We start from the raw sequence: 26,775 nt of genomic DNA on the forward strand, positions 1-26,775 counted from the left end.
AGGAAGCAGTAGAATATCTGAAGGGAAAACATCAAGATTTGGATCTGGATTTGTAACTGTATTCCGATCTGGTAATTTCCCATTTCTTTAGTAAGAAGCAATGGTGCTAGGTTCTATTCGAAGGTGTTGAAAACCACAAACCACCATGTTGAGTCTTGTAGTAAGTGTGGACTGAGATAACAGAGAGAAAAAAAAACAAATTTTAGGCTTTGAGGTACTCACTCTTGACTCGATCAGCATATGTTTGGTTATGTGTGTTTTTCTAGATTTATAAAGTAGAAAATTCTCTTTGTGTATATGTCTGTGTAGGAGAGTGAGATGGGAATAGTTGGAAATGGTGAATGGGGGTTTGGAAATGGCCACCATTGTTGAAGCTTGAAAATGCAATATATATATATATATATATATATATATATATATATATATATATATATATATATATATATATATATATATATATAGAATAAAAAGAGATTTTGGGCTAGTTCTTGAATTGAATAATAAGAGAGAGAGAGAGAGAGAGAGAGAGAGAGAGAGAGAGAGAACCTATGGCCTATGGAGCTGAGGTCGCCGTTTTTTTATTTTTCCTTTTTATTTAATTAATAAAGTATTAAAAATGAAGAAAATAAATATAGATGACAAAATTGTCTTTTCAAATTTTTAGAACCAAAACCATAGGAAATTTCTGATTTTGGACCTTCCATGCAAGTTGAAAACTTTTTGGACCCTATCCATAGTTTTTTATAAACCACATGGACCAATTTTGTAGTTTTGTCCTACAAAAATGACCTACATTGCTAAATATGATTATAACTCCTCAAACACTATTTTAAGGACATTTAATGGTTAAGATACATTCTAAACTTAATTATTTATGTAATAGAATTCTATATTATCATTAACATCATGAAATCATAAAAACTCCATTTTAATGCTTTAAAACTAAAAGAACACTAGTTTGGATTTTTACATTTGATTTTGATACTAGCTAACTTATAGTCATACTAATACCATTTTAACATCCTTCATTATTGATTAATCATATCAATATTTAGTCAAAATATAGTTCAAAATTATTAACCATATGGGGATTTAGTCAAAATATAGTTAAAAATTGATTAATCATATGAAGATTTAGTTAAAATATAGATCAAAATCTACTTTATAGCTTATTAAACATTAATTTGTTTCATTTAAAGAACCAGTAGTCCATATTGAGTTAACAACTTAAACAAATGATTCCAACTGAAGATTAATTGCTAATTTTTTGGTTGAAGAAAGCGACACATCTGGTAAATGTTGCGGAATTTGGTTAAAGAAACCAGTAGTCCCCATTTTCACGACCAGAAAAGACCGATTTTGTTTATGCTTTATAAGAATCAAAGTACTTCTTTTCATAAAATTGTTGCGGAATTTGTTCCCCGAAAAATACGATAAATACGTTATCAAAACATTTTCGAAGAAACGTATTTTATTCATTTTAAAACGTTTGGGATGTCATCGTCAATACAGGAACATAAGTATAAACGGAGCTTATATTTATTTACACTAGTGATCTACATCTCTTTAATCTCTCAGTGTAATGTCACTTCATATCGACACCTGTGATATAAATAAACTGAGTGGGTTAGGTTGGGAAACCTGGTGAGTACATAGGGTTTTCAACACACAATAATATAATTATTATGTTTAATCATCAAACAGTTAACCTAATTACCCATCCCCATTATTTTCTTTATTCTTAAGGATCTACCCTAAGAATCAGTTATTTCTTGTTCATTCATTCCTAAGGAGTATCCTAAGGAATAGGCATGAATTTCATTGTTGTAAATGACACATCTGTCAAGCACAACTGCTAGTTCTGTCACTTAGGCGCAACTGCCAAAATTGTGACATTCTCTATGGGGCGCATCTGCTAGAATAGTCCTTTAGGCGCATCTGCCGGAGTTATGAGGTTCTCTATTAGGTGCTTCTGCCGGTAGAGTCCTTTAGGCGCATCTGCCAGGGTTTTATTGACAGTATCGTTTTCGAGAGTCCACTCGCAATACATATCAATGGGTTTTTAGAGTACACCAGTGAACACATCGTTCACAACACCTACAGGTTGCGAGCCTGCTAGTGTTCCACTGGAGTGTCTAGAATAGTCCGTAGTTGTCATCAATACTCTGCTGAATGACGGGGCCATCATTTGGGAAAAGGCTTCTCACATTGTCCACCTCTCACCCTCACCTCACGGTCTATTTCACCTCTCAACTCATCATCCAACTCATATTTCATCTATTACATCTACCCATGTCTTACCCCAACATTTTCGTAGATATAAAATACATATACAATTTAAATCATTTAAAACATGTATATAATCGTTCATCCAGCATAGACAACAAATACTCAGGTAATATGCACACATAGCACGTAATTTATATAAAATACTTCATATCTATGTGCAAGATGAAAGTAACTATGCACTCACTTGATTAGGTGGTGATTCCGAACTCAGACAACACTTCGTCATCTCAAAACAATTTTCCTCGACAAAACCTAGTATCAATACCACTAGAGTTTAGTTTTTAACGTTAACCGCAACTAATTAATAGTCTAGCTATTATTACTATTATATATGCGTTAAATAACACTTAATATAACTCATAATAATAGCCCAAATAATTATTTTAAGGTCTTAATAATTTTACTATAATTAAATAAAAGCTATATTAAATATAGTATAGGCGTAGCTCACCTACGTCGGGTTTTTATTAAAAATCGGGCTTCGCTGGAGCAGCGTTTCCGAGCCGAAAGCTTCACTTCTCGGAGCCTTCGGGCGCTCCGGGGCTTTCTTCTCGTGCTAGGGAGGTTCCCTAGACTTGGGAGGGGTTTAGGGAGGCTAGAGAGAAGTCAGAGAGAGAAAGATATGCTTATGGTGTGAAGAAATAATTAAGGGTTCAACCTTTATTTATAGGGATTTTATAGTAAAGTAGCCGCTAAGTTTCGTCCGTATCTTCCGCGTACGAGCTCCATTTTCTAAGTTTTTTATATCCACGCGTTGGTATTTACGAGGACTACAACTTTCATTTAGACCTCGTCGGCTAATTCTCCTTCTATCTAAGATTTACAAAAACTGTATCGTATTTATCGCGCTCGCAGAGTAGCGACTAAGCTTCGTCCATATCTTTCGCATACGAGCTTCGTTTCCGACTTTATTTATATCCACGCGTTGGTATTTACGAGTACTACAACTTTCATTTAGACCCCGTTGGCTAATTCTCATTCTATCTCAGATTCATAAAACTGTATCGAATTTGTCGCGCTCGAAAAGTAGAGACTAAGCTTCGTCCATAACTTTCGCATACGAGCTCCATTTTTTACTGTCTTTTTATTTTTTAACTCCTATTAACGATATCTTCATTTCTCGTTTGGATTATTTTGGCTGAAAATCGACCTATCTAAAATTTGAATTTTCGGGCTGTGCACTGTTATGCTAAATCTTAGAAAAATCATAACTTCCTCATACGAAGTCAGATTTGGATGTTCTTTTTATGTACACTCGCGGTTTAACATATACTACGACTTTCGTTTAGATCGTTAAGGCTAAATCTCGCTCTATCGTAAATTCACTATTTACGCCTCCCGGTATCGTGTCGGTTCCGTCGCGAAACTTCGACGGGTCATAACTTCTTCGTATAACTCGGATTTTGACGCTCTTTATATGTACGGAAACCTTGTAACATATACTACAACTTGGTTGAGATTATTTATTTTTAATAATCTTTTGTCAAAAAGTTGTTTTCGACCCCTATTGTCTCTAAATTGACTAGCCCGGATCTACGGGCGTTACACTTCAACCCTTGGTTGTTTGTACCAAATACTAACGTTTTGCCCAAACGTTCTTCCTTTCGGTCATTTTTATATAAAGCTTCCTCTTGATATTTCTTTATACTTTTCATAGTTGTCGAGACAACTTCAATTCTCAACGCTCTTGGCCTTTTCTTTTCAAGGTTTACCTTCCAACCAAGAGCATCAGCAACAACATTTGCTTTACCAGGGTGGTAAAGTATCTCACAGTCGTAGTCCTTGAGTAACTATAGCCAGCGTTGTAGCCTCATGTTCAATTCCTTCTGATTAAAGAGATATTGGAGACTCTTATGATCAGTGAAAAGTTTGCATTTAGTACCATAAAGATAATGCCTCCGTATCTTTAAGGCAAATACTACCACTGCCAACTCCAGATCATGAGTGGGGTAGTTATTTTCATGCTCCTTCAATTGCCTCGATGCATACGCGATCACTTTATCCCTTTGGGTCAGAGCACAACCTAACCCAACTCCAGATGCATCGCTATAAACTGCGAAGTCATTAACTCCTTCGGGAAATGAAAGAATCGGTGCTTGACACAATCTCTTCTTCAACTTCTCAAAGGCTTCCTTATGCTTCTCATTCCAAGCATAAGTAGCTCCTTTGTGGGTCAAAGCAGTTAATGGAGTAGCAATCGAAGAAAAGCCTTGGATAAACCTTCGGTAATATCCAGCTAATCCTAAAAAGCTTCGAATCTCCGTAGGGCTTTTTGGTTGTTCCCACTTCATCACAGCTTCAATCTTTGTTGGGTCAACCATTATTCCTTCTTGGTTAACCACATGACCTAAAAATTGGACTTCTTGAATCCAAAATTCACATTTGGAGAACTTTGCATACAGCTTCTCCTTTTTCAGGACTTCTAGCACTTCACGCAGATGTTTTTCATGCTCTTGCTTGCTTTTCGAATAAATCAAGATATCGTCTATGAATACTATCACGGATTTATCTAGGAATGGTTTACAAACCCTATTCATCAAATCCATAAAAACTGCTGGGGCATTGGTTAGTCCAAACGACATAACCAAAAATTCATAGTGTCCATATCTATTTATAAACGCTGTCTTTTCGATATCCTGCTCTCTCACCTTTAGTTGATGGTATCCCGACCTAAGATCGATCTTCGATAAATAGCTCGAACCCTGTAACTGGTCGAACAGGTCATCGATCCTCGACAACGGGTACTTGTTCTTTATCGTCGCTTTGTTCAGCTCTCTGTAATCGATGCACATTCTCATGCTCCCGTATTTCTTCTTTACAAATAACACAGGGGTTCCCCAGGGTGATGAACTAGGTCGAATGAAACCTTTGTCCAATAACTCCTGAAGTTGTGTCATAAGTTCTTTCATCTCTGTTGGTGCTAATCGATATGGTGCTTTTGCTATCAGCGTCGTTCCTGGTAACAAGTCGATACGAAATTCTACTTGTCGATCAGGGGGCAATCCGGGAATATCTTCGGGAAAGACTTTCGGATAATCACACACCACTGGAATATTTTGCATCTCCTTCTTTTCCTTCTTAGCATCGATCACAAATGCTATATATGATGTACATCCCTTGGCCAAACACTTTCTGACTTTCATTAGGGAAATGATTCCAGAATTTACTCTGCGTTTGTCTCCATACACCATAAACGACTCTTTCCCTGGCGGGTTTACTTTTACTATCTTCTTCCTACACAATATTTCGGCATCATTGGCACTAAGCCAATCCATTCCTAAAACTATGTCGAATCCATTTAACTCGATAGGCAATAATTCCTCATGGAACTTATTCCCATCCAAGTCAATGAGGATTTTTTCATACGATGGCTAACAAGTGCAAACTTGCCACTAGCAATCTTGACTAATAAAGCATTAACTAGCCTATCTATAGGCAAAGCTAGTTTTCTACCAAATTCATGCGATATAAAGGAGTAATTGGCTCCAGAATCAAACAAAATTTGGGCAGGCAATTCGTTTACGAGAAAGGTACCTGAAGTGACATCGACTTCTTCTTTTGCAACTTCAAGTGTCATCTGAAAGGCTCTCGCCTTTGGCTTTGGTGGTAGATTGGGCTTTGCTGCATCCTTCCTCTTTGGACAGTCTTTAAAAACATGTCCTACTTCATGGCACTCAAAACATACCCTCTTGTCGGATGGACACACGTTGGCATAATGCCTAATCTTTCCACATTTGAAGCAAGTCACCTCCTCACTACATTTCCCATAGTGCTTTTTTCTTTCACTTGTCACACCATTTCACTTCACCTCCTCCTCTTCCAAACTTCTTGGACTTAGAAAATTTGCTTTTCTTGTTGGAACCTGAAGTTCCTTCAAATTTTCTCTTTTCACCAACTTCTGCCCTCTCGAGACCCTTTTCTCTGATCTGAACCTCAACATTCTTAGCAGCCCAGATGGCGACTTTCAAAGTGGTTGCTTGCTTAACCATCGGACCAAAGTCCGCTGGTAATCCGAGGGCTAACTTGTTGACCTTAGAGAGTTCAGTTGGACTAGGTAAGGAGCAAGCTTCATCTTTTCTGTAAAACTAGCAACATATTCAGTAACTCTCATCTTTCCCTTCTTTACATTTTGGAACTCATTATTAATTTCCAGAAGATCCTGCTTAGAGCAGTACTGCAATTTCAGTTGTACCACAAAATCTTCCTAAGACATCTTACTAGCTTCTTCGTTGGGCATCGAATCAGCTAGTAACTTCCACCAGCTCAACACACCATACTTTAACAGAGGAGTTGCAAGTGCGGTCATTTGTTTTTTGCTGCACTCACAACTTTCAAACATTGTCTCCATTTCGTAGATCCAATTCATGACTTCCGCCGGTGTCGGACTTCCAAATAGACACGACGGTTGAGATGCCATGAAATCTTTGTATTTGCATCCGCGTCCATCAAATCCTCCATCCTGGTTGTTTTGTCTAACTATCAATGGGTTGGCTTGACCAAGAGTCCCACTGTAGTTCCCTCCTACTGATTGCCCTTCATTCGATATGGGCTGTTCAACAGGTATCGTAGTCTCTTCCCTATGTTGTTGTAGTAATCGCCTTGTCTCCTCCATTTGGCGATCTAACATCATCTGCATCATTGCTTGTACCCCAACCATCGTCATTGGCTCAGGTGCAGCTCCTACAACAGGTACTTGCTCAACTACTTGAGGTTGAGGCTGTTGATCCCCGTTTCCGTTTGCATTTGCAACTCCACTACGAGTTCTTGCCATTACACTCTATATATCGAATAAGGTGAATTTAGATCTTTATCCTTGTTAGACATTTTAATTCCCTTATCACTCCGAAAATTTTACATGTTAGTTCTAATCTCGTAATCATACGCTTAGAATCCTACACACATAAGGTTTCCAGATCCGGTCTGCAACAGACCATAGATCCGAACAAATAATGGCACACATGGCAAACACATAGCATTTAGCACATAAGGGAATTTTAGGCATCTTTCCTAAAATAAACTAGTGCTCGTGTCTAAAATATGGTAGACACACATCTCACAATCATCACTTAGCAATCTAAGTTTAAGTCTACAAATCCTACAATTTCTTAGTTCGCTTAAACTAATGCTCTCATACCAACTGTGACATCCCCTAATTTCTCGGCCAGAAAAGACCGATTTAATTTATGCTTTTTAAAATAAAATCAGAGAAATCCTTTTAAAAGATGTTGCGGAATTAGTCCCCAAAACAAAACATGATAAAAGTTTAGCAAAACCTTTCTTTAAGAAATGTATAGTTTCATTTCATATCAAAACCTCGGGATGTCATGTTCCGATACAGATCAAAAGTATAAACAAGACATTATAAGCCTTTCAACAATTATTTACAACTACTGGCCTATAATCAAAAAATTTCTCATCGTCCTCCGATTATGCTCGAGGTCCACTACCTGTAACATAAAAAGCTGAGTGGGTTAGGCTTGGGCGCCTGGTGAGCATATAGGGTTTTCAACCCACAATAATAATAAACTTATTAAGTTCACCAATCAACAATAACCCTGATTACCCGTTCCCGTCATCCTCACTTTACGTCCCTAAACACTTATCACAAGGGACCTAGCCTAAAGAATATCATCGGGATGGACACTACTGCTAAGGGGTTTCCTCAGCCATACATGTCCTAAAGGCAACCATGAGGGGGATGGAGTACAACGAATGAACATTCTTAGTTCATTACACCTACAGGTTGCGGGTCTGCTAGTGTTCCACTGGACTGTCTAGAAAGTCTGTGGTCGTCATCTAAACTCCGCTAGATGACTGGATCTCAAATCACATCGAGGCCTCTCATCACTTTTATTTTATCACACATCACTATCTACCCATGTTTTACCCAACATATTTGTAGATAAAAATACATATACAGTTTAAAACTTGTATAAAACATCAATTCAACAGTCACCTCAATTAAACAATTAATATAATTACACGTAGCATGTATTTCATATAAAATACTTCATATCTAGGTGTAAGATGAAGGTGACTATACACTCACTTGATTTGATGATAATCGGGCCGCAATTCGTTGCTTAAAACGATCGTTTCTAATAAAACCGGAAGTTTTATTGAGAAACCGGGCTCTGCAAAGGTCGGGCTTCAAAACCGAAAAGATAAATTTTCCGGGCTTCTCAGGCACTTCGTGGAGTATTCCGGGGCTTATAATCGATATCGGGGCTTTGGGGGATATTAAGATGAAATAAATATGAGAAAAGGGGTGAAAATGGACAATTTCTTAAAATTATCCGAGGAGGCTCGCAGCCTTCTATTTATAAGGGAGGCTTCTGATTGGACGGCTGAGAAGCTCCCAGGTGGCAGCAGATCTGAAGAGGGCAGGTGGCTTCGCACGTGGGCTGCGCATGCAAGGGGCTCGTTGTCGCCTCCTGATTGGACTGCGGTCTTGTCCGAGGCTTCGGACGTGGCTCCTCCTGCGAGACTCGGACACGTGATAAGGGACACACGTCGGACGTCTAGTCTACCACTTCGATAGCTCAACAGCTCGAATGAATCAACAGTATTTTTGGACACGTGGCGCGTTTTGAGCGAGGGTGACGTGGCAAAAACGTGACTATGCGAATTTTCTCGGTTTTTGTGCAAAAAATTATAAAATTCATAACTTTCGCATACGAGCTCCGTTTTTTACGTTCTTTAGATGCACGCATAGGTAAAATTACGCTCTACAACTTCCGTTTAGACTTTGTCGGCTAATTTTGACTTTAATTTTTATATTATTATTTTTAAAAGACCGGGACAGGAAATCTGTTAAAAATTCATAACTTCTTCATCCGATGTCCGTTTTCGTCGACTTTTTACCGTTATGCTACTAATGACGAGACCTTCGATTCTCATTTAGGTCGTGTCGGCTAAAAATCACTCGATCTAAATTTCGAGTTTTTAGCTGTCTACTGCTAAGCTGAAACTTCGAAAAATCATAACTTCCTCATACGAAGTCAGATTTGGGCGTTATTTTTATACATACTCTCGGTTTAACGAGAACTACGACTTTTGTTTAGATCACTAAGGCTAAAAAGTAGTTTATCAAAAACTCACTTTTTTACGACATTCAGCACCGTGCCGGTTTTGTCGCGAAACTTCGACAGGTCATAACTTCTTCATTATAACTCGGATTTTGGTATTCTTTATAGCCCCGAAATCCTTGTTTCGACCACTACAACTTTATGTAAAGATATCGGGCTTACCTCACACTTTAATTTTGACGCTTATTTTTATTCTTAATTAATTAAACCCTAATAATTAAGCATAAAACACATAATTCACATAATATTCACATAATTCCTTTTCATTTCTTCAAAATGAGTTACAAAGGTAAACCTAGACTATAATGTCAATATTAATGCCTATCCTAGAAACACGGTCATTACAGTTTTGTAGTTTCATTTACGGGTAATATTTCTTTGGGGATTTGACTATTTTGATCATGTTAGTCTTAAAATAGTCACCATCTGGTCACTAAATTGCTAATCATACTAATTAAGTCTCTAAACTTCCTTGTCACTATTTAGCCACCTAAACAGGTTGAATCGTTTTCCCAGTTGTCACTAGATATGTGGCTGTGATGTGGTGTCTACTTGTTTTATATCGGGAGATTAGATGAAATTTCCCATTAAAGATTTGGTTTTGTTACCATTTGGTCACCGATCATGTAATCATGATTTACCCCAATTGAAGAAATTACTTAAACATTCTAACCATCTACTGTTTTATCTCTCCTCTCTTACACAACTTGTAGACCATATTTGTGACACCTGTTTTTCATAGTAGGTATTATTACAAGGGATGTAGCCTATTAATGGACATACGAGACGCTACACAACATATTACCAACGAGAAGGGTGTTGGTAAGGAAAAATACTCTAAGTATGGGATGGTAATGTATTTTGGGTACACAACAAGTTAAAGTAGAGACACACGACACAATTTATAAGTACGCTGCTATAACTTAAAATGCTAACGAACAACGTGATGAGTTTTTCAGGAGGTCACAACGCGCTGAAGTGTCATGGTATTGGACACATGCATTAGGCATGAGATGTGTAGTGAGGGAGAAAATGACATGTGGCATGAAGTGAGACACATGAGAAGATCAGGTATACGTACATGGGAGCGACACATAATTGCCTATGGTGCGACAAAATTCTTGTAAAAACTAGATATTATATAAATAGTTCAAAGGCTTTTTGGTGGTTCTTTTTACGAAACGAGAACCAGAGCATATGAAGAGGGTTTATAGTTGGACAATGTGAATTTTAACGCTAGTATATGATAGTACGATTACAGAAGGAAATAATGTATCTTCTTATCTCATTATATAAATAGTTCCTACCTTTAGAGTATGTCTTATGAAATAACAGTACGTTTAGAGGAGTACGATACGTCTGAAGTACACCTTCGATTGGCAGGATGATGGAACGATTGATGAAATTCTTGAAGTTGTCTCATCGTCTGGTATTTCCATCACCAATTGAGTTGTAGAGTTGATGATTGAAGATTGAACAATGAAGAAGTCCTAGTAGAGTCTAAGGAAATTGTTTATGATTATTTGGACACATTCGTATGTGTTAAATTGTTTTGTGATTTTCTTGTATGGTGACTTGGTCGACTGCGGGACAATACTTGGGACGGGTATGAGTAGGTGTGAAAGGTAGTAGATGCATATACTACCGGAAGCACATGGCTCACACTTGGATCGGGGAAAGTCACAAGGTTACCAAGAAGCTAGTAATTGATTCTGTTTTATTCTGGTATGTCATTACCACAGTTTCGGTAATGACTAGTAAGATGGTTGTTATTCCGACCCTAGTGGTCATGTCCAATTTGAGTTCGACTACGATGAGTTTGTTACATGGTCCAGAGGACCAAGTTCGATGTAACATCTGACTTAAGTCAGAAGGTTGAAATTAATGCGATCGATAGTATCGCGCTCGTTGTTAAATAAGTTGTAGCTAGAAATGTTGGATGCTAAAAGGTGATTATATCACATTAGAATGTGAAGGAAGGTATATTCCATTCTGGAATTTGACTCTAAGAGACTTGAGTCTAAGCGTTGCATCATACGATGAAAGGTCATTAGAACACGACCCATCGGTCTGTTACAATAGATAAAGGAAAGTATTTATCCTAAGAAGAAGAAGGAGTCCACAATAAGGACTTATTTGGTAACTCGAAGGTTACGATTGAAAGTACCGCATAGTACGATAAGCAGATGCAAGATTGGGCATCGTCTGTGGTCAAGAAAGCCATAGAGTTAAATACTTTTTCGAGGAAACATAGAATTTATGGTTATTTCCTAGGATGAAGAGATAGCGTATGAAATCATTATACAAGTCCTATTTTCTTTGATGATTCTGGGACGTAATCATCCTAAAGGGGAGATAATTGTAACACCTGTAGATCCGGGCTAGTCAATTTAGAGATGATAAGCATCAAAAATGACTTTTTGATGGAAGATTATTTAGAAGGATTAATCTTAACCAAGCTTTAGTATATATCACAAGGTTTCCGTGCATATAAAGAACTCTAAAATCCGAGTTATAACGAAGAAGTTATGACCTGTCGAAGTTTCGCGATAGAACCGGCACGACCCAGCGCGACCCAGCACTACGTAAATAGTGAATTTAAGGTAGATATATATATATATATATATATATATATATATATATATATATATATATATATATATATATATATATATATATATATATATATATCCTTAGTGATCTAAACGAGAGTTGAAGATTTCTTTAATAGTAGTCCAACGATAAAAAGACAGACGAAAACGGAGTTTAGATGAAGGAGTTATGAATTTCGAACGGAGTTTTCCTGTCACGGCCTACTAAAGATAATATATAAGTAATATATTTATAATATATTAAAAATAAAGTCAAAATTAGCCAATGGAGTCTAAACGAGAGTTGTAGAGCATAATCTCACCTACGCGTCGATATGAAGAACGTCAAAAACGGAGTTCGTATGCGAAAGTTTTGAATTTCTGAAGTTCGGCGCGTGAAACCCCAAAACTGTCAGATACCACAACGTGGCAAGTCTTCTGACACCTCCGGGAGTCCCCCAGATGCAACTTGCGATGACGCATGCAGTGACGACCAAGCCCACGACGTGGAAAAAGGTGTCACGACGTGGCAAGGGCAGATTTTTCCCTATAAATATATTTGAAGGGCCAACCGAGTTTGGTTGCTCATTCTCTCATCTCTCACCCATATTACATCGTTTTACGTGCAATTTTAACCTCCCGAAGCCCCGGTATCATCCTGAGACCCGAAGCGAGTCCCGAAGCACCGAAGATCCCGAGAAGAAAAGAGTTTCCAAGCCGAAGCTCTGCTTGCGAGAAGCCCGGTGTGTGAAGATCTACCGAAGAATACTACTTCTACAAGTCATAGTGCTGTCCGAGCCTCGTCTAATCAAGTGAGTGTGTGGTCACTTTCTTCTAACACATAAATATTAAGTATTTGCTTTGAAATTTGTGCTATGTGTATAATATAAAGTTGTTTATATGTGTGGGTGTATAGTCCCTTTCATAAACACGATAATAATACAAGTATTGTTTGAGTGTATTAAGTATATCATTGTTTATATTTGTGAGCGTGTGGTTACTTTCTTCTAACGCATAGATATGAAGTATTTGCTATGAAATACATGTTATGTGTTTATACATTGTTTGCTTATTTGAGATGAGTGCGGAATGGAAGTTTTATATAGTTTTTAAATGAGTTAAAGTGTATATGTATTTTATATCTACGAATATGTTGGGTAGAAAATTGGTAGATGAGATAGTTGGTATGTGATAAAATGAGGAGGTATGAAAGATGCTTAAGAATAATATTGGTAGATGCACCAAGTAGTGAATGTCGTAATCCTGACAGATGCGCTTATAGGATAATGTCGGCAGATGCGCCAAATAGAGATGTCATAATACTAACAGATGCGCTTAAGAATAATATTGGTAGATGCACCAATTAGAGAATGTCATAATACTAGCAGATGCACTTAAGAATAATATTGGTAGATGCACCAATTAGAGAATGTCATAATACTAGCAGATGCACTTATAGGATAATCCTGGCAGATGCGCTTATAAGATAATGTCGGCAGATACGCCTAAAAGAGAATGTCATAAACCAGGACGTCGCGTCTCATAATGTATGACGTAATCCTGGCAGAGGCGCTTAAATGATGATGTTGGTAGATGCGCCTTATGCAACAATAGATTTCGTGCCAATTCCTTAGGTCAATCCTTAGGAATGAATGAATGACGGGTAGTTGAATTTTTAGGGTAAAATCCTAAGATATAAAGGAAGATAATGAGGATGGGTAATTAGGTTGGTTGTTTGATGGTTGAATATAATAATTATATTATTGTGGGTTGAAAACCCTATATGCTCACCAGACTCCCAAGCCTGACCCACTCAGTTTTCTTTGTATCACAGGTATCGATACGAAGATATATTTCACGGAGAGATTAAAGGAGATGTAAAATCTTTAGTGTAAATAATGTAAGTTATGTTTATGTTTATGTGTCTGTATCGGAACATGACATCCCGAGATTTTGTTATATAATAAAAATACATTTCTTTAAAGAAATGCTTTGAGAAATCTTTATCATATTTTGTGAACAAATTCCGCAACTATTTTCATTAAAACATTACTCTGATTTTAAAATAAAGTATAAACAAATCGGTCTTTTCTGACAGTGATTTTCGGGATGTCACACTTTATCTTTCTCTAGATGACTCATGTCTAGATTTATGATATTTGTTGTGTATGTACAAAATACAATATAGTATGTATGGACTATTATTATTTTATCTTGTATGGATGGAGTAATTGGTATAATAATCGAGAGTTTTAGTTAATTGATGTTATGTGAGTTATTGAGTAGAAAAACTTAGAGTTACAACGATTTATTGCTATTTGAGTAAACGAATGAGTGTAGATGATATATACATATATATATATATATATATATCCCTATTCTAATAAAAGAATAGTTTTAATCTCCTTTTGATATGTGTCATCATATTAAGCCTTCTAATTAATACACATTTTATTCTTTTTTTGCCATGTGTCACCCTATTAAACCTCTTAATTAATGCATGTCACTTGTCAAGCTATTAATTATCTATTTTAAATTTTAAAATTTTCACTTTAATTACAATAAATTAATAACAATGCAATAAAAATTAAAATAAAATTAATACAAATTATAAGGTGATATAATTTCACATATTTATTTAAATTAATGATTATAATTGATTAATAATTTTGTGGTCTAACTATTAAAGTTTAATTAATTTTGTAGCCGCGGTTTCACGGGTTATAAACTAGTATATATATATATATATATATATATATATATATATATATATATATATATATATATATATATATATATATATATATATATATATATATCATGATCTTTTGTGAACCCAGATTTTCTCACAAACTTCGAAAACTTTTTCGTGTGATTTTTAAAAAAAAAAAGTGACTTAAGGCATTAAGTCGGTCATATAGAAGTGTATTCATAAAAAACACATCTTGAAAAAAAACGTGCACACTTGAAAAGTGCATATATGCATGAACGTCGGAAGTGCATTTCCTCGTCAAAAATAAACGAAATATGTGCACATTTTTTTCAAGTTATTTATTTATTTATTTATTTATTTATTTTTGAGAATGCTCTTCTATATGACTGACTTAATGCCCTAAGTCACTTTTTTAAGAAGAAAATTCACACGAAAAAGTTCGCGGGAAAATATGAGTTCACAAAAGATCCCGACACACACACACACACACACACACACACACACATATATATATATATATATATATATATATATATATATATATATATATATAGTTAGGATTAAATATGAACAATATGTAACAACCAAAAATACGACCCAAAAATTTCATTTTTCAATATAACCAAAAACCATAATCTGAGTGTCATATCATAAAACCATATGTGATGTATCCCAAACATAATAAAAACAACACTGTGCGGGAACTGGATCATATCCATGTCATATAAAAATCAAAAACTAAATCAACTCCCAGGATAAAAGCTGAAGCTGTGGTGTGTGCGATGTCATCATCCCGAGCTCTTCCCTCTGCTAGCGGAAGTACCTGAAACCAAAATTAAAACTGTAAGCACGAAGCTTAGTGAGCTCCCCCAAACTACCACATACCATACAATACACATAAGCACATACTGGGCCTTGCCCACTGCATCAGACCGAAGTCTGGAACTAGCTGCATCGGACCGAAGTCCGGAACTGGCTGGGACCTTGTCCCCTGCATCGGACCAGAGTCCGGAACTGACTGCATCGGACCGAAGTCCGGAACTAACTGCATCGGACCGGAGTCCGGAACTAACTGCATCGGACCGAAGTCCGGAACTGACTGATCATGGCATAGCATAAAACATAACAACTATTATAAACACATAAACTGCATACTGCATCGAAACAGAGTCCAGAACACATAACACAAACATGCTTGAATCACAAAGACATCAAGCACTCTAGCTACTGCATCAGACCAAAGTCCGAGACTACTGATAATTAAACGGGCCGGCATTGTGGCCGTAGACCCGTTCCTACTGAAAGGAAACTCACCTCGTGAACTGGCTGCTGAGTGAATAGCTCTGAGGGCTAACTGCTGCTGCTCCGGTATCTCCCCGGCTGCAAGTCCATAAATACAATCAATCAAATACTAAACACTACACTGGGTAAAATGACTCTTTTACCCTTGGTCAAAGTCAACTGTCGGTCAAGGTCAACTCTCAGTCAAAGTCAACCCACAGTTGACCTGACTCGCCGAGTTGGGCCGCCAACTCGCCGAGTCCTTATTCTCACTCCTCGACTCTACTCGCTGCTACTCGTCGAGTATGGCATCGACTCGACGAGTACTCTCCTGATCCAAGAATTCAGACAATCTTCATCCGACTCGCCGAGTCCTATGAACAACTCGACGAGTTGTTCTTGAGCTTAAGAAGATTGCCTTGGACTCGCCGAGTTGTATGAACAACTCGCCGAGTCCCTCCATTACTGAGTCTACCCTCAAACTCGCTGAGTCCACTCCACTACTCACTGGTCCCACTCGACACCGCTCAAAAAGGAAGAAATCGGGGACTCGCGACTAGACTCGCCGAGTCGTTCTTCCGACTCGCCGAGTCACCGCCATGCAACTATTCTACACTCGATTCTGCTCGAATCCAATACATCCAAATGATAGATCTGAGTCCAATAAGCTGATTTACCACGTAAAGTTTCCAACTTTACGTGTACAAACGCATGAACAAGGGAATAAAGGCTAAAAGATGCTTAAAAGGGGTAGATCTAGGGTTAATATGCAAAATAGCTCCATAAAGGCAATAGATCTGGGCTCTACAACTCCTAAAGGAACAGATCTAAGGTTATCTCGGCCTAAGAGAGCTTCCATATCAACATAAAGCTTTGAGAAAGGCATTAACAAGATCTAGAAAGGGTTTTAAGGCATAAAAGAGAGGGAAAAACTGAAGAATACCTCAAAGAGCTATTGCTTTCCCTTGAATATCTGTTTTGGAATCCTTCTCCTTGCTCCTTTCTTCTTCTTCTTCTTCAAGCCTTCACAAATGCACACAAGATCACTAAAACAAACACTCAAGATCGAATTAGGGTTTTCTCACAGCTTCAGAGGGTGAAGGAGGCGAGATTGGGGGCTATAAGGTGGCTTAAATAGTGGGCAACCCGGGGATTTAGGGTTTCTCCCAGACAGACAGACTCGCCGAGTCCAGAATGTGGACTCGCCGAGTCGCCAGCTAATCACGTGTTCGAAATCCCGACCCTACTCGGCGAGTCAGGCTATGAACTCGCCGAGTCCCTCTTGCAAAACTTCAAAATAAATACCAGGGAATTATCATACCGGAGACGGGTCGTTACACAATAACTATTGTGTGAATGTGTGACCATGTTTTGTCTATTAGATTAAAAAGTAATTGGTTGTGATATGAGTGTGTATTTTATTAACATGGAACATCATTACTATATAATTACTCTTAATTAATTATAAGAATATTTTAGTTTATTAACCTATATTTAAAAAAGGAATATCCCTTATTTATCTCCTAACTTGATGGGATGTATATTTATTACTTATTTATTTTATTTTATAAAATATAACAAAGATAATTACTTGGTTTTATAGATAAACACAGGTTTATATCATCTTATGATGAACAATTATTATTTTTTCATTCTTATAGAATATTACTTTATTCAAGTAATTTTTTCAGAATTAACATTCTTAAAGAATACACTTACATATATTATCAAGAATAACAATTTGCTTCAAATAACAATCATTTTTATTGCAACGGTGACACACTAAAAAAAATAACTTGTAAAAAATAACACAAATATCAATTTCTCAAAGCACAATTTATTTTTTGAGAATATAATCATTCTCACAGAATATATGTAGGTGTATTTTAGAATTGTTAATTCTCAAAGAATTGTTAATAATGATAATGAGATAGAATGCATATGAACGAATAAAATGAATGAAAATGGCAATAATTTATCATAATCACTTTATAAAAAAGAAACCTATATCTGAAGTAATTCTAAAAGAATACGAGAAAATAAAAACCAAGGAAATAAGAATTACAAATAAATGAGCACTCTTGATGTACATAAGGTCGACATTTTTTTAAGAATAATTTAGTATTTTTGAAAAAAAAAACATTCTCAACGAATACAACATAAAATTAAGAAAAAAGAAATTAATCTACCCTTCCTCTTCCATCCATAAGTTGAGTCCTTCTCTTTTTGAATAAAGAGTCATTCTTGAAGATACAAATATTCTCGAGGAACAATCTTTTCATTGATGTTGGTTCCACCTTTCTTTTTGTTATTTGGATAATATAAATCAACCTTTTTTTCATAATGTCTTACATGTTTAATCATCCTCTCTAGATTGTCTTTGTCCTGTTTTGAATCAATCACACCAAACCTGTGTCAGCGTATGACAACAACAAAAATAAATTTGCACTCCTCTTCCTCAATTGAATGTGATTATAGGGCTAAAGGTCAACAACAAACTAAATAAGCATGGACCTGGTCCACTTCAAAAGCAACCACAAAAAATGTTAACACAATAAGAACTCAAGATTGCCCAAATTTATAAAAGAAAATTTCTACCTTACTTATAAATGTTTATAATCATGATCGAAAAATCCTTCATTTACCAAATAAATCATTTAATTTGTCCAAAAAAACTAGAAGAAAGGTGATATACATGATTATTCCAATCTAATCAAACATATGTTGTCTCGTAACAACTTCTAAATTCTTATTTCTTAATTTCTTCAAATAGTCCAAACCCACAACCTTATCACATTTTTTTAATCAACAGTAACAAACAATCGTCACTTTGAAAAGGAAAATCAAGAACAAACTAATCTACATCCTAATTCTTAATTGAGGGTGTCTTATGGGTAAAAAAATAAAGATCAAAGGAAAAAAGTGATGGTTGCATAAGCTTAAGAATATTAAGATTATAAGGAGAGACAGGAAAGAGGGCATATCAGTCGATCAACTCCTTCATGGGTTTTTTGTGTTGCTGATTATTTTCTGGCAAGCGGCACCAATTCAACCAAAGAGAGACTGAACGACAGAGAGACTGAGGAAAGATGAAAAGAGATCACATGAATAAGGGATGAAATCTTTAAAAAACTAAAGGAATGTGATATGAGTTATTTCTATAATTACAACATGTTAAATAGAGTAATCTAATTAATTAATTAATGGATATTATAACTATATTATACGATTTGTTTAATTTGCCTATGCATAATGAATGGTCCAGAATTAGCCATACTTTTCACACAATATGTATAGTTTATATATGAACCTAACACACACACACAGTCTCTCTCTCTCTCTCTCTCTATATATATATATATATATATATATATATAGCTAGGTTCAAATGTGTATTGATATCTATTGTGCGGACGTGTGTACAATGTTATTTTGTGAGAATGACAAAGAAAATATGTTGTTTGTGATGGGTTTTGGTCATAAGAACATATTATGTGCTCATACAAACCCTACTGCTTGGATCTAGGTTTCTCTATTGTACATGCAAGTTATCCAAGACTATAAACCCTAATTCTAGCATACAAGTAATCGTATTAACATAAGAATGGGTTTAAGATGTTACCTTGATTGTTATGTAGCAATAAAAATCCCAGATCTCCTTGTATTGACTTTAGAAAGCTTAGAGTCACAAATGTCACTCCTCTAATGGTTCACAAACACCATAAGCAAGAGGATGAAGAGGAGAGAGGATGGAGGCTGCCCAAAAATGTGTGAAACCCTAGAAGAAGTCTTAGCCACGTTTTTGGTCCTTAAGGGGTCTACTTATAGTGGGGCTATTAGGGTTATCTAACAAGGAAACCCTAATTTGGATGCTTAAGCCCTAAGCAACCCATGGACTCCATTAATTAAGGCCTTGGACGATTTCCTCATGGGCTTCCCCATAGAATTCGTCCACTCCTTAATACAAGGCAATCCATGGCCCAAATTGCAATTATCTTATAATTACAATTCCAGTCCCTTAAGTTTAATTAATCTCTTTTAGTCACAAAACTAATTACCAATTAATTATTGACTAATATTAATTAAACAATATGATTTCTCCTTTAAAATATTATTCTCATAATATATTAATAAATCATATTTAATCCTTTCTCTCTATAATTCATCCTATCAAGTTGCTTTGGTGAAGGCAACCCAAAAGGACCATGCACCATCAGGTCAAGTACATACCAAAATAGTTATGGACTTAGACACTAATCCAACAGTTTGATAATGTGAATACGTTCAATCTTACATAACTATTGTCATTATCACACATTCTCACTAATTAAATCGTCTATAAAGTTATTATAGATTTTTTTTATTATTCTCATTCTGTCAGAATGTGTATTGAGTCATATTCTGTCAGAATGACAATGAGTGAAAAACGATATGTGAGAACAAAAATGAATAAGAATTAGTGAGAATGAATAAACATGACAATAGTTGTGTGATATTGAACGTATTCGCATTACTAAACAACCTATTCTCTTAAGAATTCTCATAGAATAACATTGTCCACACATCTGCACAATAGTTGTCCATAGCTATATATATATATATATATATATATATATATATGGATAGACTAGAGAGGGATTGTGTATATGGAAAGAGAGAGAAATAGAATGAGCATAGGGAAAGAGAAATAATGATTATATATATATATATATATATATATATATATATATATATATATATATATAAATAGAGAGAGAGAGAGAGAGAGAGAGAAGAAAGAAAAAGGATGCACATACAGAAAGAGAGAGAAATAGAATGAATGTAGAGAGTATAATGAATTACATAATAAGTACTTGTGAATATGATTGACGGATGTAGATAAAGGTTGTGACTAATAGATATTATTAGTTGATAATGTGTAACATCCCAAATTACAATATACAAATTTTCATTTTTAAAATAAAATAAACACCTATTTTTATAAAATTACATTTAGTCAAACCATTTGTTCAATAAAAATAACTCAAAATCAAAGTTATAAGGAAAACAATGTGGGATCTCGAATCATAAAACCGTTGATGTGCATGTATACAGTCTCGCATTCGCAATCCGATAATTACCTGAAAAAAAATTAAATTTATAACTGTAATCCAAAGTTTAGTGAATTCCCCAAAATACCTAACACAACAATACATGTACAATGCATACACACCGGACCCACAACATAAAATTGGATTGCGCTCCGCGCTCACGGTTAGGGGTATTCATGGATGGTTAACCGAACCGAAAACATATTTCGAAAGGTTAACCAAGACTATCGGTTCGTATATTTCTTGAACCTAAACCTAAACCGAAAAATCATGTTAACCGGTATTCGGTTAACCGATTATTTCGGTTCAGTTATCCAGTTAGCCAATTAACTATTATTAATTAATAAAAATATGTTAAGATTACTAAACCCCATAAAAAATTTCCTGTAAAAGAATGAATGACAATGAATAATCCATATAATTTGTTTAATTATGTTGTTGCGTCTATTAATAATGAAATTAGAATGAATTATCAAATATTCATGGAATATGAAAAATAATATCGACTAATACAAAAATGCTTGTTGTAATTAATATATAAAAGATAGTTAAATATTTAGTTATTTATATGAAATGGCTGTGAAAAGCAAATGACAATTTTAGTCTATATCAAACTATGTATATTTATAATAAATGTTAATGATGACATCATTGGTTTAAAATGAAAAATATAAATAACATGACGATTATTAATTGTAATTGTAAATTTCTAGAAAATAATTTGATATTAATTTAAAAGACTAAACATACACAATATTTTAAAAAATAAAAAATAAAATTTATGTTGTTCGGTTAAACATTCGTAGCAAAAAAAAAAGAACCGTAACCGAAAAAACCAAATAATTTACCTGTTCGGTTTACCAAACCGAAAAATTCAATAATATCAGTTTGTTTAACCTGAAAATCGATATGTTTTTTAGGTTTTAAGGATCGGTTTTTCGAATATTGTCAACACCCCTAACCATGGTTGTCCACCGTCCACCATCACTACTAACTTAGTCTAACACAATTGATTTAATGTCAAAATCACTATCAAAAGAAATCAAGAACATTAATATCAAAAAAGTACTTTTCAAATTCCAAATCTAAATCACCATCAAAACAAACCAATAAATTTACAAATTACGAATTAGGAAATACCATTACATGTTCAAGGGACTACAAAAGCAAATTTAGGGAAATGTTGGAGAAGATGAAGACCATTGATTTTTTAAATTTGTTCTTAGTTTATGCAAATTCGAATAGATATTTGGGATCTGGTGGAGCAGAAGAACACCAAACATCTACATTTATCCAAACCCCCAAACACGACAGACTATGTTCTAGGCTTTCTTAAAACCCACCACACCAAATCACAAGTTTCAAAGGTATTGTAAAATTTGAACTGAACAAAAAATAAACATAAGTTGAAGAACTAAATAAAATCCATCAAAAAATGAGTAGAAATTGAAGAACCAAAAATGCACGGATTTTTTAAATGCTTCCAAAGGTCTGAGTTGCTCCTTCCATCTAAAATATTATTGGAGACAAAGAAAATGGTAGCGATCTTGTCGTTACTTCGGGATTATGTTATCTCCGTGAAAGCACACTCCCCTCTTGATGTAGTTAACTTCTATCCAACCATGATGATCTTCATCTTCGGCTAGAACTACAACATTTTTTTCTCCTCATACTCTCGCCCCTCTTATTTTTGAACTATAAAAAACGAAACTTTAGCAGGATGCTAGAAAAATGAGAATTACAAAGAATATGACTGGGTTTTTCAGCGAGTCAACCGAAGAATATTGATGTAAAAAAATCTCTAATAGTGTCAAAAATAGTATGGTGTCGGTATTTCCACCATAAAGATCATATTCTCGCTCATCTGATTACAGTTATAACTTTAAGTATATTGATGTAAAAATATTGTTTTGGTGATAATTAAACACGGAAAGTTTGATTAAAGTTTATTATCGTGCTTTATATGTCCGCTAAAATAAAGATAATTAAGTAAACCATTTAATAAAGGTTTGGAATATAAATAATAGAGACCACATGCGGACATGCGTATAGTCTTTAAAATTGCTCACAACCAAACCAAAGTAAAGAAAAAAGCGCAATAACACACACACCGGCCATGTGATATTTAGACCCGAAACAATTAACCCCCACCCACCGACACGTTACTCCATCAATGTCGTTACCGCAATTTGATTAACCGGTTAAACTGTTAAAGTAGTAGTAATAATAATAATAATAATAATAATAATAATAATAATAATAATAATAATAATAATAAACTAGAGCAGATAAATAATCATCATATTAACGGAGTTTCGTGAATACACCATTCATAAAATAGAAACGATTGAGAATTTTGTAAGACTCTAGATCAGTAGATGTATCGTGGTGAAAACATTGTTTGAAATGAGATAGAAAGTGCATAAATAAAATATTTGTCTACCGCTTTATTTTAAGTACTTTTTATTGCACACATCTTAAACAGTTTAATTAAAAAATATGGATTATGATCACAATATATGTTTCTAGTCTATCATATTCTCCAGACAAAATTATATAAATGGTGCCTATGATTAGCAAATAAATAAATAAATAAATAAATAAACCATACATAGTTTTTATGAGCATTTTGTTACACCAATGGTCCATAAGCACGCAAAACACTACACTAGGGATGAAAGTGGGTCCAAATTCGGACCAGATGAACCCGGACCCAGAAAACCCGGAACCGGTTAATGAGATTTTGTAGAACCGGAAACCGGAACGGCATATAGGAATCGGTTCCGGGTACGGTACCGGGTAAAGTGGATCTAGAACCGTAGAACTGGAAACATCAAAATGGGTAGGTTGGAACCGGATAAAGTGGGTTTAGAACCGGAAAACCCGGAAAAACCGGAATTTTTTGGTAATTACTTACTACTTAGTGGGTTGAACTTTGAAAATTTTCATATTGATATCCCGACTTTGGGGGATTGTAACTCATTGAATATGAAACCGAAATTGACAAAATTATAGTCTAAAATCAAGTACAAACTCTAAACTACACTCTGGACAAAAACCTTATATAAACCCGACTTTAAATGAATGAGATATGCATATGTTAACATTTTCACAGAATAAAAAGTACAAAAACAAATAGCTGAAAAGTTGAAAATTTTCAGTTTTGATATCCCGACTTTGGGGGCCAGTAAATCAATGAATATTAAACCAAAAATGACAAAATTTTAGTCTAATATCATGTACAAACTGTAAAATACAAGTTGGAAAAAACCACATGTCAATCCGACTTCAAACGAATTAGATATGCATGCTTTAAAACTTTCACAAAATACGGAAAAACTAAAAACTTTCAGTTTTGATATCTCGACTTTTGGGGACTGTAAGTCAATGAATATAAAACTAAAAATGGCAAATTTATAGTCTAAAATCATGTAAAAACTCTAAGCTACATGTTGGAAAAAACCGCATGTCAATCGGAGTTGAAACGAAAGACATATGCATCTTTTAAATGTTTCACAAAAACCAGTTCCGACCCTAAAAGTGGTTCTGGTTCCTAACACCGGTTCCGGTTTTTAGACCCGGTTTATCCGGACTCGATGGACTCAAACCCGAATTATCCGGAACCCGGATAAAGCCAATTTTTAAACCCGGAACTGGAACTGTTAGAACCGGGTTGTCACAAACCGGTTCTGATTTGTGACAACCCGACACTTTTACACTGTGCAATCGATCCATATATCTATAATTCATTTGAATTTAGCATCTTTTAGCAAAATGTTGGATCCGCGCGAGTGCTTTAGGCTTAGTATATCATAGATGTGGGCCTTAGGAAGGGTGTTGCATCACAATATTCCAGCCAAACACACCAAGAGAGGTGTGTGCGGCCGCACACTAGTGTGTACGGCCAACCAGCCACACACCCAGCCGCAAACCCCCTCCAGCCTCCCACCCGACCCTATATATATATATATATATATAGTAGAGGACCCCCTTCCATTCACTTTTGGCTGCATCTTTCTCTCTCTATACTTTCTCTCTCTAGAAAAACAATCCAAGAACACTTAGAAGGCCTCCAAAAAGTGAAGAACATCATCGTTCAACTTGTTATAGAGGTAAAACACTTGAATCTAAGCTTAAAACTCATAGTGTTCTTTGTGTTCTTCATCCCTTGAAGGAATGCGGCCGCACACCCTCATCAGGTGGCCACACACATTCAAAGCACCCTCCAAAGTGAGAGTATGGCCACACAATCGACACATAGGACTCAAACAAGGAATGTACGGCCGCACACACACCCTGTACGGCCGCACACTCTAGTGTGCAGCCTCACACACAAGTCTGGCCGCATTCCCCAGCCGTACACTCACTTTTATGGTCATACACCCACCCTAATACTCATATTTGGCCTTAAACTTGCATAGATCATTGAGTATAGAACACGGGACACTTAGTCCTAGTGATTCCAAGCCCTTAGGGTAATTTCCCATCATGTTTAGTCATGAGACGCCCTAGATCTAACTTATATATGTGTCACCATATGATTAATAGGGGCTACTTGCGTTCAGAGCATCCGTTGACATTCAACACTCATATCGATCGCACACTCGAACCCTACGTTAATCTGTGAGTTCATACCCCTTAATTAACCTTTCAAATGTTTTTAAATGCTTTTATGGAGGGGGGGATACAAGTTGAATCCAACAATTTATAGTATCAATCACATGTGATTTGTATCTTACAATCATAAAGGAATTCTATACTTTTAACCATTTTGCCATCAAAACTGCTTTCAATGTTATCAAACTCATTTTTAGGTTAAATTGTTATAAAAACTATTTTCAAACTCTTTTAAAACTTCTTATGTTTCTAAAATATATCCACACCAATATATTTATATAAGTAAGACTTGAAGGACTTAGGACTGATAGCTCGCCTGATTTCCTGTTCTTGTTTGATTGGGGTCTTAGGGTATATTGTTATCTGTCCGACTGTCGTTGAATTCTTAGTTATATATTGTATGTATTTGTGCCGGATATGAATATCTTCGTTCAGTTCAATACTTTTGGGTATTCCAAAATGACTGCAACACGCTAGTTAACTATAATATGTATAGTTAAGGTTTACCACTCCTCACTACCATTACTATGTTACTTACCACGGTTAGTACTATTTTGAGTCTCTACATGATTAAGTACTATACAAGAAGAATACTATATACTATACAAAAGAACACTAAATACATTATACCGAGAAGCACAGTATACACTAATACAAGAGAACATACTAAAACAGAATGTGATACACTATTCCTCTATACGGCACTTTACTGCGCCTTCACCGTGTGACCTTAGTCTCCTGGAGGGAGAGCGGGATCTATGTGTGTAGATCTATACTAGGCGGATACTCTCACATCCCGACTGCTAGCTACAGTCTGAGCCGACCAGGCCCAGGGATGATAACATGCTACCACAATACATATGACATAGAGGGTCATGATACATTCGATCGCCTATCCACATGGTTACATAAAGATTCACATTCGGATCCCTAAATTAACAAATTATGATTTAAAGGTAAAGTAGACTCCCCGAGGTGTATTAAATACATATCACTACCTAGAGTCTGCAGTTATTTACCATTCAGTCGGCAGTAACACTGCTGGAACAATACATTATTTTCCCATTTACTTTGTTCAAATGAAGTCCAAACTGTATTTTTATAAT

This window comes from Lactuca sativa, chromosome 9 (genome assembly GCF_002870075.4).
Source record: "Lactuca sativa cultivar Salinas chromosome 9, Lsat_Salinas_v11, whole genome shotgun sequence".
Taxonomy (NCBI): Eukaryota; Viridiplantae; Streptophyta; class Magnoliopsida; order Asterales; family Asteraceae; genus Lactuca; species Lactuca sativa.